Consider the following 12,555-nt stretch of genomic DNA (forward strand, 5'->3'; position numbering starts at 1 on the left):
TGCTGCCTGCAACATCCTTCAGCATGACCGGTTTGGCGGTGGGTCAGTCATAGTATGGTGTGGTGTGGCATTTCTTTGGGGGGCCGCACAGCCCTCCATGTGCTTTCCAGAGGTAGCCTGACTGCCATTAGGTACCGAGATGAGATGCTCAGACCCCTTGTGAGACCATATGCTGGTGAGGTTGGCCCTGGGTTCCTCCTAATGCAAGACAATGCTAGACCTCATGTGGCTGGAGTGTGTCAGCAGATCCTGCAAGAGGAAGGTATTGATGCTATGGACTGGCCTGCCCGTTCCCCAGACCTGAATCCAATTGAGCACATCTGGGACATCATGCCTCGCTCCATCCACCACAGACTGTCCAGGAGTTGGCGGATGCTTTAGTCCAGGTCTGGGAGGAGATCCCATCAGGAGCATGCCCAGGCATTGTAGGGAGGTCATACAGGCACGTGGAGGCCACAAAACACTACTGAGCCTCATTTTGACTTGTTTTAAGGACATTACATCAAAGTTGGATCAGCCTGTAGTGTGGTTTTCCACTTTAATTTTGAGTGTCTCTCCAAATCCAGACCTCCATGGGTAGATAAATTTGATTTCCATTGATAATTTTTGTGTGATTTTGTTGTCAGCACATTCAACTATGTAAAAAAAGTATTTAATAAGAATATTTCATTCATTCAGATCTAGGATGTGTTATTTTAGTGTTCCCTTTATTTTTTTGAGCAGTGTATATAAAAAAATGCATCCTACATTACCATGGAAATTATTGCATCGCAATACCAGGCTGCCATTGCAAGTGTACCCATGAGTTTATTAGTGAAATTGCCAGGGTTAGATGTTCCAAGTAGGGCTGGCCGATATGGCCAATCATATCACAATATTTGTAACATTTGTGACGGTATGATTGTATTTAATGTTTTTGAATAATAAAAGTTCTAAATTTCCTTTATGAGTTGTGCATGACCTTTAGAAGGACATTATCCTTTCTGATTGATTACACAGTATAAAACAAACTTCAACCAAAAGTTGATCCCGGCTTTAGATCATTTCCAGACTGCCACGTAGGGCTGCATGATATTGGCTACATTAAATGTTCTTACTTCATGTAGCTAACATATTCACGCTTTGCCTATTCCTCTCTGATTTATAATATACTGTTTCACAAACAACATGCTGATTTAGGCCTACACCAGCAATGGTATCAGTATTAGCTAGCTATGTTTGCTATTACTCAATACATGTATTAGCTAGCCAGCTAACTACACTGGGCAAAAGTATAAACACAACATATAAAGTGTTGGTCCCATGTTTCATGAGCTGAGATAAAATATCCTAGAAATGTTCTACACGCACAAACAGCTTATTTCTGTAATATTTTGTCCACCACAAATTTGTTTACATCCCTGTTAGAGCATTTATCCTTTGCCAAGATAATCCATCCACCTGACAGGTGTGGCATAATCAAGAAGCTGATTAAGAAGCATGATCATGAGCACCTTGTGCCGGGGACAATAAAAGGCCAGTATAAAATGTGCAGTTGTGTCACACAACACAAAGCCATAGATGCCTCAAATTTTGAAGGAGCATGCAATTGGCATGGTGACTGCAGGAATGTCCACCAGAGCGGTTGCCAGAAAATGTCATCTTAATTTCTCTACCATAAGCCGCCTCCAACATAGTTCTCCAACATAGTTTTAGAGAATTTGGCAGTATGTCCAACCGGCCTCACAACCACAGATGATGTGTAACCACGCCAGCCCGGAACCTCCACATCCAGCTTATTCACTTGCGGAATGGTCTTAGACCAGCCACATGATGAAACTGTGGGTTTGCACAACTGGAGAATTTCTGCACAAACTGTCAGAAACCAGGCTCAGGGAAGCCAATCTGTGTGCTCATTGTCCTCACCAGGGTCTTGACTAGACTGCAGCTCAGTGTCGTAACCAACGTCACTGGGCAAATGATCACCTTCAATGGCCACTGGCACACTGGAGATGTGTGCTCTTCACAGATGAAACCCAGTTCTAACTGTACCGGGCAGATGACAGAAAGCATGTTTGGCGTTGTGTGGGCGGGCAGTTTGCTGATGTCAGCGTTGTGAACAGAGTGCCCCATGGTGGCGGTGGGGTTATGGTATGGGCAGGCATAAGCTACGGACAAGGAACACAGTTGCATTTTATTAACGGCAATTTGAATGCACAGAGATACTATGATTTGATCCTGAAGCCTATTGTCATGCCATTCATCCGCCGCCATCACCTCATGTTTCAGCATGATAATGCACATCCCCATGTCACAAGGATCTGTACACAATTCCTGGAAGCTGAAAATATCCCAGTTCTTCCATGGCCAGCATACTCACCCATTGAGCATGTTTAGTATTGTTCTGGATCGACAGTGTGTTCCAGTTCCCGCCAATATCCAGGGGGACAACATTCCACAGACCACAATCACCAGCCTGATCAACTCTATGTTGAAGGAGATGTGTTACGCTGCATGAGGCAAATGGTGGTCACACCATTTCTGATTGACTATTGACCTAATTGAGGTTTCCTTTCTCCTCATTTTTCTTAGACAACAAGGAAAGGGATGTTTTCTCATCTCCTCATTCATGTTGCTGCCTCCGCCACATTGTTCTCAACACCAATATGCTGGTTAACTTAGCAATTATGCACATAGCAACATGGTCGAGGTAAAGGCGCCAATTCAACAGCGCACTGATGTGTTTCAGAACCATGGACAGCGACCACTATCCAACACGGGAGAAAGTGCATTGGTTAAAAATGTACATTATTTTTTATTAGTGTTACACCATTGTTCATATGTAATATAACCATATACAATTTCGGTAGCACGTCTTAGACTGACGGACTGTGCCATCCCCACGGCCTCCACAATGGATCAGTCCACTCCGATAGGCCCGAATCATACAAGTGTCTGTCTTGTACACCATGATATTTTTGTATTTTATTTGTCGTTACTGCTCAGCTTAAGAAATCTCAGGTTGACCAACAGCCTATCGACCAAACAATTGACCAGTCGACTAAATGGGATCAGCCCTAATAAAGCCTCATTCCTACAGAACTGTTTTTATTAGGTTAACTTAACATTTTAAACTCATGTTTAAAAGAAAGGTCTGTGTGGTGGATCTCAGCTTGCTTTTTGTCTACGAAAGTGATCTTGACACAGAAAAGGTTGGTGACCACTGGGCTAGAGCTAGCAATGAGTAGGTGGTGCAGGGACGTGGCTCTAGCACTAAGGGGACACCAGCTGTGATAATAAACTTGATCTTCTCTCGATCAGTAGATGTCGTGAGACACATTTCAGTACCAAAAGTAACAAAACTTCTAGTACAAAACGGTTTTACATATAATAGTATCAGAAATACCTACAGCACTTTTGGAAAGTATTCAGACCACTTGCCCTTTTCCAAATTTTGTTGATGCAACTTTGTTCTAAAATTGATTAAATTGTCTTCCCCCCATTAACCTACACACAATACCCAATGAAGCAAAAACAATTGACATTTTGGCAAATTTATTTAAAAAAATAAAAACTGAAAAACAGATTTACATAAGCATTCAGACCCTTACTCAGTACTTTGTTAAAGTACCTTCGCACCTTCTTGGGCATGACGTTACAAGCTTGGCACAGCTGTATTTGGGGAGTTTCTAACATTCTTCTCTGCAGATCCTCTCACGTTCTGTCAGGTTGGATGGGGAGCGTTGTTGCACAGCTATTTTCAGGTCTCTCCAGAGATGTTTGATCGGGTTCAAGTCCGGGCTCTGGCTGGGCCACTCAAGGACATTCGGTGACTTGTTCTGGAGCCACTCTTGCGTTGTCTTGGCTGTGTGCTTAGGGTCGTTGTCCTGTTGGAAGGTGAACCTTCACCCCAGTCTGAAGTCCTGAGCGCTCTAGAGCAGGTATTCATCAAAGATCTCTCTGTACCTTTCCCCATTCATCTTTCCCTCTCCTGACTAGTCTCCTAGAACTTGACGCTGAAAAACATCCCCACAGCATGATGCTGCCAGCGCCGTGCTTTTCCAAATCATGTCAAATCAATTGAAATTACCATAGGTGGTCTCCAATCAAGTTGTAGACAGCTCAAGTATGATCAATGGAAACAGGATGCACCGAAACAGGATGAGTCTCATAGCAAAGGGTCTGAATACTTAGAACTAATTTACATTTCTGTTTTTATTTATAATAAATTTGCAAAGATTTCTAAAAATCTGTTTTCACTTTGTCATTATGGAGTATTCAATGTAGGGGAAAGAAATTGAGGAGATTTTTTATATTTTTAAATCCATTTTAGAATAAGGCTGTAACGTAACAAAATGTTGGAAAAGTCAAGAGGTCTGAGTACTTTCCGAACGCACCAAGTTTTGGTATACCTTGCAACACTACAAGCAAAGTGTTGTAGCAAACAATGAATTTCTTCAGTCAGCTGTTCTTCAATATTTGAATACAGGTCTTCATCCATAACCATCGGTAACAACAATTATAAGGAAATTGTGCCAGCCCTACTCACACGCATGGTTAAAACAGATCAGGCCCGAACTGTGCAATGTAGTAGGGATTTGTAGATTCCAACAGACCAATATTGTACACAGTGCAGTTCATAAAATTTGGTCGTGAACCACAATAACCATAATCCATTGCGCACCCACTTGTCCGGTCTTTGTGTTTCCTTCACACCTGCTAAGTAAAAGAGACAAAAGAATGCGCGATGGAGAGGGATAGAGAGCAGTTGCTTCGTACGACGTCTCTACCTGAAAATACATTATCTAAGTGATTGATAGTTGGTATTCAGCAGTCATAAAAATATGCCTTATTTACTTTGAAGAACTACTAAAATAGTGATTTCACAGATAGAATAGGCAGAAGCTCTATAGAGATTAAATAATCAAATAAAACAATGTAATTTACACAAGAACTGAAATATTTTTAAAGTAATGTGATTAAATAATGGTTCATTAGTGATAAGCAGTAATGGGCAGTCACTGCCACCAAGGGACTTTTATTACTTGTTTTATTGTTGTTACAGCATTCAACTCACATAGTGCTTAAAAAATACATCTTAATTAACTTAAATCGAAAAGCGAAATTGAACCGAAACAGAACAGACCTCAAAAAGCACTACTTAAAGCTGAAGTTGTAACGAGTCTGCAGACATTTAAATGGAGTCCCTGCTTTGCTCAGAGGACACGCAGCAGATAATTCTGTCAGTTATATGAAATGGTCCAATTTTGGACTGTCACTAAATATGATTATATTTATTTTACAGTTAAGGTGTTCAGTGTTCAACACCATTGTGCCCTCAAAGCTCATCACTAAACTAAGGACCCAGGGACTAAACACCTCCCTTTGCAACTGGATCCTGGACTTCCTGATGGGCTGCCCCCAGGTGGTAAGGGTAGGCAACACATCTGCCACGCTGATCCTCAACACCAGGGCCCCTCAGGGTAGCGTGCTTAGTCCCCCCGCGTACCCCCTATTCATCCACGGCTGCTTGGCCAAGCACAACTCCAACACCATCATTAAGTTTGCTGGCGACACACTAGTGGTAGGCCTAATCAAATGACCAACCGGATTATTTATATTGCCCCTGCCCCCCCCAAAAAAATACCTTGACTAACCTGCACCCCCGCACATTGACTCGGTACCAGTACCCCCTGTATATAGCCTCGTTATTGTTGTAATCTTGTGTTACTGTTTATATTTTACTTTATTTAGCAAATATTTTCTTAACTCTATTTCTTGAACTGCATTGTTGGCTACGGGCTTGTAAGCATTTCACTGTAAGGTCTACTACACCTGTTGTAGTCGGCATATGTGACAAGTCAAATTAGATTCAGAAAGCATTTCAATCATTTCAAGCCTGATTCCCCCACGTTTCTTGAATAGTGGGGGAAAATATGATCTTTCATCACTGTACTGTGTGCTTGTGTCCTCAAAAGTGACTCCAGCTCCGTAATTTATAACTACTTATCACAGAAATGTGAGATTTTAATATTTCTGGCAGTATAAGCATTGCTATGTACTGTTTATGGCCCTCATGATAAATAATTACTTTTGGGTATGTCTATTTAGGCGGTAATCTACATTTATTAGGTTTTAAAAGAAGGCTAAACTACCTTTGATTAACAGCCGACTTGGTGAGCTCAATCCCTGCTTGGATCAGAGATCCTGTTTAATAGAGGAGCAAGACTGAACTGCACTTCAGGGTGGGATTTCCTTCAGAGAACAGAGTCACACTCAGAAAACCTCTATACCTTTAAGCTACAATAATAGAAGTTCTCCCACCTCCTCAGTTTCTTGTCAGTCTTGAGCAGAGAAGCATTCAATGATGCATCAATAAGCACAAAATAAACAGGCTATTTAGGCTGCCACAGAGCATTATGGCTTTACTCAATTTATAGGAAGTGTTTGTAATATGCCTGACATACAATGATGCATAACACAATCAACTCAGAGGAAACCATTTCAAGGCATATTGCAGCCAATAGTAGATGAAACCACAGCTCTTTAATTAACTGTTCTCTATGCCAGGGCTCTCCAACCCTGTTCCTAGAGAGCTACCGTCCTGTAGGTGTTTTGCGCCAAACCCAATCTAGCGCACCTGATTCTAATAATTTGCTCGTTGATAAGCTGAATCGGGTTAGTTACAACTGGGGTTGGAGTGAAAACCTACAAGAGGGTAGCTCTCCAGGAACAGGGTTGGAGTAAAAACCTACAAGAGGGTAGCTCTCCAGGAACAGGGTTGGAGTGAAATCCTACAAGAGGGTAGCTCTCCGGGAACAGGGTTGGAGTGAAAACCTACTAGAGGGTAGCTCTCCAGGAACAGGGTTGGAGTGAAATCCTACAAGAGGGTAGCTCCCCAGGAACAGGGTCAGAGTGAAAAACCTACAAGAGGGTAGCTCTCCAGGAACAGGGTTGACAAGCCCTGCTCTAGACACTCTTGCAGTAATCAGAATTTGATATTCGATTGTAAGACGATTCCACAACAATATTATTTATCTAGACTATTTATTTTACTCAAAATGCCCATCAGAGTGGATTGACCTTGTTCAATAACCACTACCGGCATTTCATATTATTCAAATATACTCTGAATGGCATTTGGAGCTAATTTCCCTCAGGCCTTTTATTGTAATTAAACACTTGGCCTGGACGCTGGCATTTAATACCACAACAGAAAGTATGCACTTGACCTTATTAACTATGGTCTGAGCCTCAAAGGGCCAATAAAGAAATAAACATCTTAGCCCAATTTCATGCTCCCTCAAATTATGCTGACAGTGCAATTTCACGCTGTTTATATTAACCAATCAAGATGTGGTCAGATATGTAGAGATAACTGTAAATGAGGCTCATGTGTAGGCCTCTGATAGACCCCTTATAAATGAATGTCAGTAACCCTTTTAACACTAAAATATGAGTTTGCTCTGCATTATGATTATGGCTCACTTACAGAGAGATTTACAGAGTCAGTTATTTTCTGACCATGGTAACTACTAGTAGTATGCCATAGTAGACATTTGCAGGTTGACTGAGGTGAGTAATGTTAGGGTTAAGAAACTGCCCTAGCTCTATCGTGACATGAGATCTGCCTTTGTTAATTTTTTCATTAATTTCTCTGTGCAGCACAACTTTCACTTCTGTCCCAACTTTCAGACATGTAATAGAAAAGTAGGCAAGCAAGTAATTTGCAGGCAAACCAGAACATGTTCTATAGTTAGCTAGCCTTTCATCTGTGCTTATAGATTTTGAATAATATGTCAACAAAGCAGTTTGTTTCTTATAAAAGCACTCCAAATCGGAAAAATTGTGTAAAAGTTCTTTACAAGCCAGAATGATTAATAAAATTATACTTATAATGTACTCTACCAAGTTGTCTGTGTGGTTTGTCCTTCTGCTGCTCGACATTTGAGACAAAATATCCACAGGAAAGTATTGTTAAGCCAACTTTTTAGAGAGCGGGTAGGGATATTTAAGCAATAAGGCACAAGGAGGTGAGGATTTACAGATTGACTCCCGTGTACACCTGTGTCACGGCTGGGGTCCTCCCCTATATATATACACCCCATAGCTGCAACAAATGTTCTCTTTCATCTACTCAGCGGATGGCAATATGGTTTGAGGTACAAACTTTCTGAAGTTCGCTTGGTAAGACACTGGTAAGTGTAAAATCTCACGTGGAAGTATACTCACTAGAGCAGCTGACCACGTGGCCAGCCACTCCTCTTGAGTGCTCCACTCACTTCATGCGGTTGATCTGTCGTGCTTGTGTTTCGTTAGCATTACACGACGACTCTGTGTGCATTGATTAATACAGTGGGGCAAAAAAGTATTTAGTCAGCCAACAATTGTGCAAGTTCTCCCACTTAAAAATATGAGAAGCCTGTAATTTTCATCATAGGTACACTTCAACTATGACAGACAAAATTAGGGGGGGAAAAAATCCAGAAAATCACATTGTAGGATTATTAATGCATTTATTTGCAAATTATGGTGGAAAATAAGTATTTGGTCAATAACAAAAGTTTCTCAATACTTTTATATACCCTTTGATGGTAATGACAGAGGTCAAACGTTTTCTGTAAGTCTTCACAAGGTTTTCACACACTGTTGCTGGTATTTTGGCTCATTCCTCCATGCAGATCTCCTCTAGAGCAGTGATGTTTTGGGGCTGTTGCTGGGCAACACAGATTTTCAACTCCCTCCAAAGATTTTCTATGGGGTTGAGATCTGGAGACTGGCTAGGCCACTCCAGGACCTTGAAATGCTTCTTACGAAGCCACTCCTTCATTGCCCGGGCGGTGTGTTTGGGATCATTGTCATGCTGAAAGACCCAGCCACGTATCATCTTCAATGCCCTTGCTGATGGATGGAGGTTTTCACTCAAAATCTCACGATACATGGCCCCATTCATTCTTTCCTTTACACGGATCAGTCGTCCTGGTCCCTTTGCAGAAAAAACAGACCCAAAGCATGATGTTTCCACCCCCATGCTTCACAGTAGGTACGGTGTTCTTTGGATGCAACTCAGCATTCTTTGTCCTCCAAACACGATGAGTTGAGTTTTTACCAAAAAGTTCCATTTTGGTTTCATCTGACCATATGACATTCTCCCAATCTTCTTCTGGATCATCCAAATGCTCTCTAGCAAACTTCAGACGGGCCTGGACATGTACTGGCTTAAGCAGGGGGACACGTCTGGAACTGCAGGATTTGAGTCCCTGGCGGCGTAGTGTGTTACTGATGGTAGGCTTTGTTACTTTGGTCCCAGCTCTCTGCAGGTCATTCACTAGATCCCCCCGTGTGGTTCTGGGATTTTTGCTCACCGTTCTTGTGATCATTTTGACCCCACGGGTGAGATCTTGCATGGAGCCCCAGATCGAGGGAGATTATCAATGGTCTTGTATGTCTTCCATTTCCTAATAATTGCTCCCACAGTTGATTTCTTCAAACCAAGCTGCTTACCTATTGCAGATTCAGTCTTCCCAGCCTGGTGCAGGTCTACAATTTTGTTTCTGGTGTCCTTTGAATGCTCTTTGGTCTTGGCCATAGTGGAGTTTGGAGTGTGACTGTTTGAGGTTGTGGACATGTGTCATGTATACTGATAACAAGTTCAAACAGGTGCCATTAATACAGGTAACGAGTGGAGAACAGAGGAGCCTCAAAGAAGATGTTACATGTCTGTGAGAGCCAGAAATCTTGCTTGTTTATAGGTGACCAAATACTTATTTTCCACCTTCATTTGCAAATAAATTCATTAAAAATGGGCCAAAATACCAGCAAGTATGTGAAAACCTTGTGAAGACTTACAGAAAATGTTTGACTTCTGTCATTGCCAACAAAGGGTATATAACAAAGTATTGATATAAACTTTTGCTATTGACCAAATACTTATTTTCCAACATAATTTGCAAAGAAATTCATTAAAATCATTCATCATCATTCATTAATCCTACAATGTGATTTTCTGGATTTTTTTTCTCATTTTGTCTGTCATAGTTGAAGTGTACCTATGATGAAAATTACAGGCCTCTCACATATTTTTAAGTGGGAGAACTTGCACAATTGGTGGCTGACTAAATACTTTTTTGCCCCACTGTACATTCCCCAGCTCTCTAAAAAGTCAGGTAAACAATACCTTCCCTTGGATATTTTGTCTCAAATTTCGTGCATAAGGACAAACCGCAAATACAGCCGGTAGAGTACGATTTACACGATTGTCTCAGGCTGTAACGTTAGTTATACCAATTAATTGTACATTACAGCCTGACTAATCAGACTAAGAGGATCCCCCACGTCAACAACAACCAACGTGTATCAAGAGCGGAGTGTTGACAAGCTTATGACACAAATCAATTAATGTCTGGTATACTAGGCGTTGCGAGCTAGCTAACTGATTAAGTGTGGCCATTGTCCACTATATAGTTAGCCAAATGGATAAAATATATTACGAAGACACGTGCATTTTAGGAGATGCCAGGTTGGTGACTAACACTTACCAGTTAGCTTGCTAACTAACATGTCTAGGTAGCGAACGTTAATGGTTTCCTGTCTTATGACAAGGTGTAGCAAGTCATCAAGTTAGATCAACCAAGTTATCGAGAAAAGGCTCGCTATACAATCCAGTACATATAATTATTTATGCCAATTAACTAGCCAGCTAACATTATTTGTATGACAACGTCAGCTAGCTAGTTAGCTAGCACTGTTCAGCGCTGTGTTAGCTAACTGACTCGAATCTATCCTAACAAATGATACTGGTTTGGCTACGGACGGTAGCTAGCTGTAGCGTGTCAACCTTAGCACCAGTGCGGGTGATAGCTAACGTTAGCTAACAAATACCGTGATGAGTTATCTTACCGTATTATTCCAATCTTTGTATGTTGTTTCTAATGTTGTACTAGTTTCCGTTTTGGTAGGGCTTTGTTTTTCCAGAAATAATCCACACGAAATAAGAGTTTTCGTTCTCATTTACTCCACTCCTTTCTAACATTACTTGCGGCAAATGTCGCGTCTACTCTCCCGGAGAATGGTGCCGAAACGCCTCTCTTGATTCAGCTCTTTCGATAGGTCGCATGTTCTCGCGCTCTCTTGCTCTTTCCTCTCACTCAAGCCCACTCATTCAATCAACCAAGTAAGCATTTTCCATATTTAGTGTTTCTCTAGTGTACCTCTACATCTGTGCTGTTTGCTGCCCAGACGGGGAACAAGCTGTGAATACTGTGACTAACATTGAACAATAGTATTTGGGAGATCACAGCACCCCATGCTGTTAAGCAGATGATGTAGTGAAGGCCAGTGCCCTGTTAATGATCGGAAACCGTTCTCCTCTGGATCATCTGGACCTGTCCTGCACCTGAACCACCACATAGTCTCCTTCTAAACATCTAACAGAAAATACACAAATACATTACAATTGAGGAACTTTAGATTTTAGAGAATCTCCCAGCAAGAGAGTGAGTTTGACCCTTAAAAACAAAATCCCAGAAAATATTATTCACCTCTTAAGCCTAGATTTGGCATAGCCTACATTAATAAATTGTCCTATTTCCATTCTCAGATTTGAATGATGTCATACAGTTTTAAAAAAGGTAACATTATTCTCTCTGACTATACTTGTTTTTGTCACATTGGGAGAAAGATGTTTTATCTTACCTACATTTCAGCTTCAGCGTGCTGCTCCATGATGTCAGATGAGATTATTTTTTCTTTCCTGTGTTTTTCTTTCTGCGCTGTGGTTTGGGAGACCCTGTCTAACAACCACCATAACCAACATCTCTCCATCCACCCAACACAGAGCAGGAAAGAGCTCTGTTTACTTCAGCTGGGCTTTCTGGACCCTGGCCGTATGGCTCACTAATCTATCTCCATCTTTGCAATGCCCAATTAGTCAGCTCAATGATAAAGTACAAAGTGTTTTCAGTTGCCAGTTTTTATGTCCACAGCTGTGCTTCATCAGGAGCAGCAATCCCCCGCCCGCAGTGTTAACCTTGTGTTTAGACAAAGTCTTAAAGGCTTTCAATGGTTTTCAGTATCATACTTATTTCACCATTTCTGATTAATGTCATATACACTACATATTGCATAATAAATAGCAAAGAGGTTCATTAAAAGGCACAATCAAATGAAACCTGTTAATTGTTATTGTTATACTTGTTTATTACAACAGCGGCACAAATAATAGAGACTACAGTAATCATTTACAACCTGCCTTGGAGGGAGCCAATATATTTTTGCTGTTTTATTTTCAGAAAAGTAAAGTAAAAACTAGTGTGAGTAGTGGTTACATTTCAAGATAAAAGCACCTTCTCTCAATATGACTCCACCAGCTCCACCGACTGGAAATATGAATTTCAAAGCTACTCCTTTAATAGATGCACCGAAGACAGTCATTAAGCAAATCAAATAAATGATAAACAACTGAAAATACCTGGGAAAAGAAAGGGCGGATGAATGAATGTGTTGAGCAGAGAAGCTCTCAGTAGAGAAACTGGCAACTGGAGTTTACTAGGTTAATTGAGCCCCCCTTTGCAGAAG

General features: G+C 41.2%; 1 protein-coding gene across 11 annotated transcripts in view; it reads right to left on the reverse strand.

Annotated features, from left to right (window-relative positions):
• Nucleotides 1-11,155, reverse strand: part of LOC118393084 (nuclear receptor corepressor 2-like) — a 186,188-nt gene extending 175,033 nt beyond the window's left edge. For 8 of the 11 annotated variants that reach the window (XM_035785364.2, XM_035785361.2, XM_035785371.2 and 5 more), the window contains exon 1: nucleotides 10,879-11,155. The gene's annotated coding sequence lies outside the window, so the exon portion shown is untranslated. The remainder of the gene's footprint in view (nucleotides 1-10,878) is intronic. The other 3 variants (XM_035785362.2, XM_035785366.2, XM_035785368.2) reach the window with 1 other exon arrangement.
• Nucleotides 11,156-12,555: the final 1,400 nt, after the last annotated feature.

The sequence above is a fragment of the Oncorhynchus keta genome, chromosome 14 (assembly GCF_023373465.1).
Source record: "Oncorhynchus keta strain PuntledgeMale-10-30-2019 chromosome 14, Oket_V2, whole genome shotgun sequence".
Lineage (NCBI taxonomy): Eukaryota > Metazoa > Chordata > Actinopteri > Salmoniformes > Salmonidae > Oncorhynchus > Oncorhynchus keta.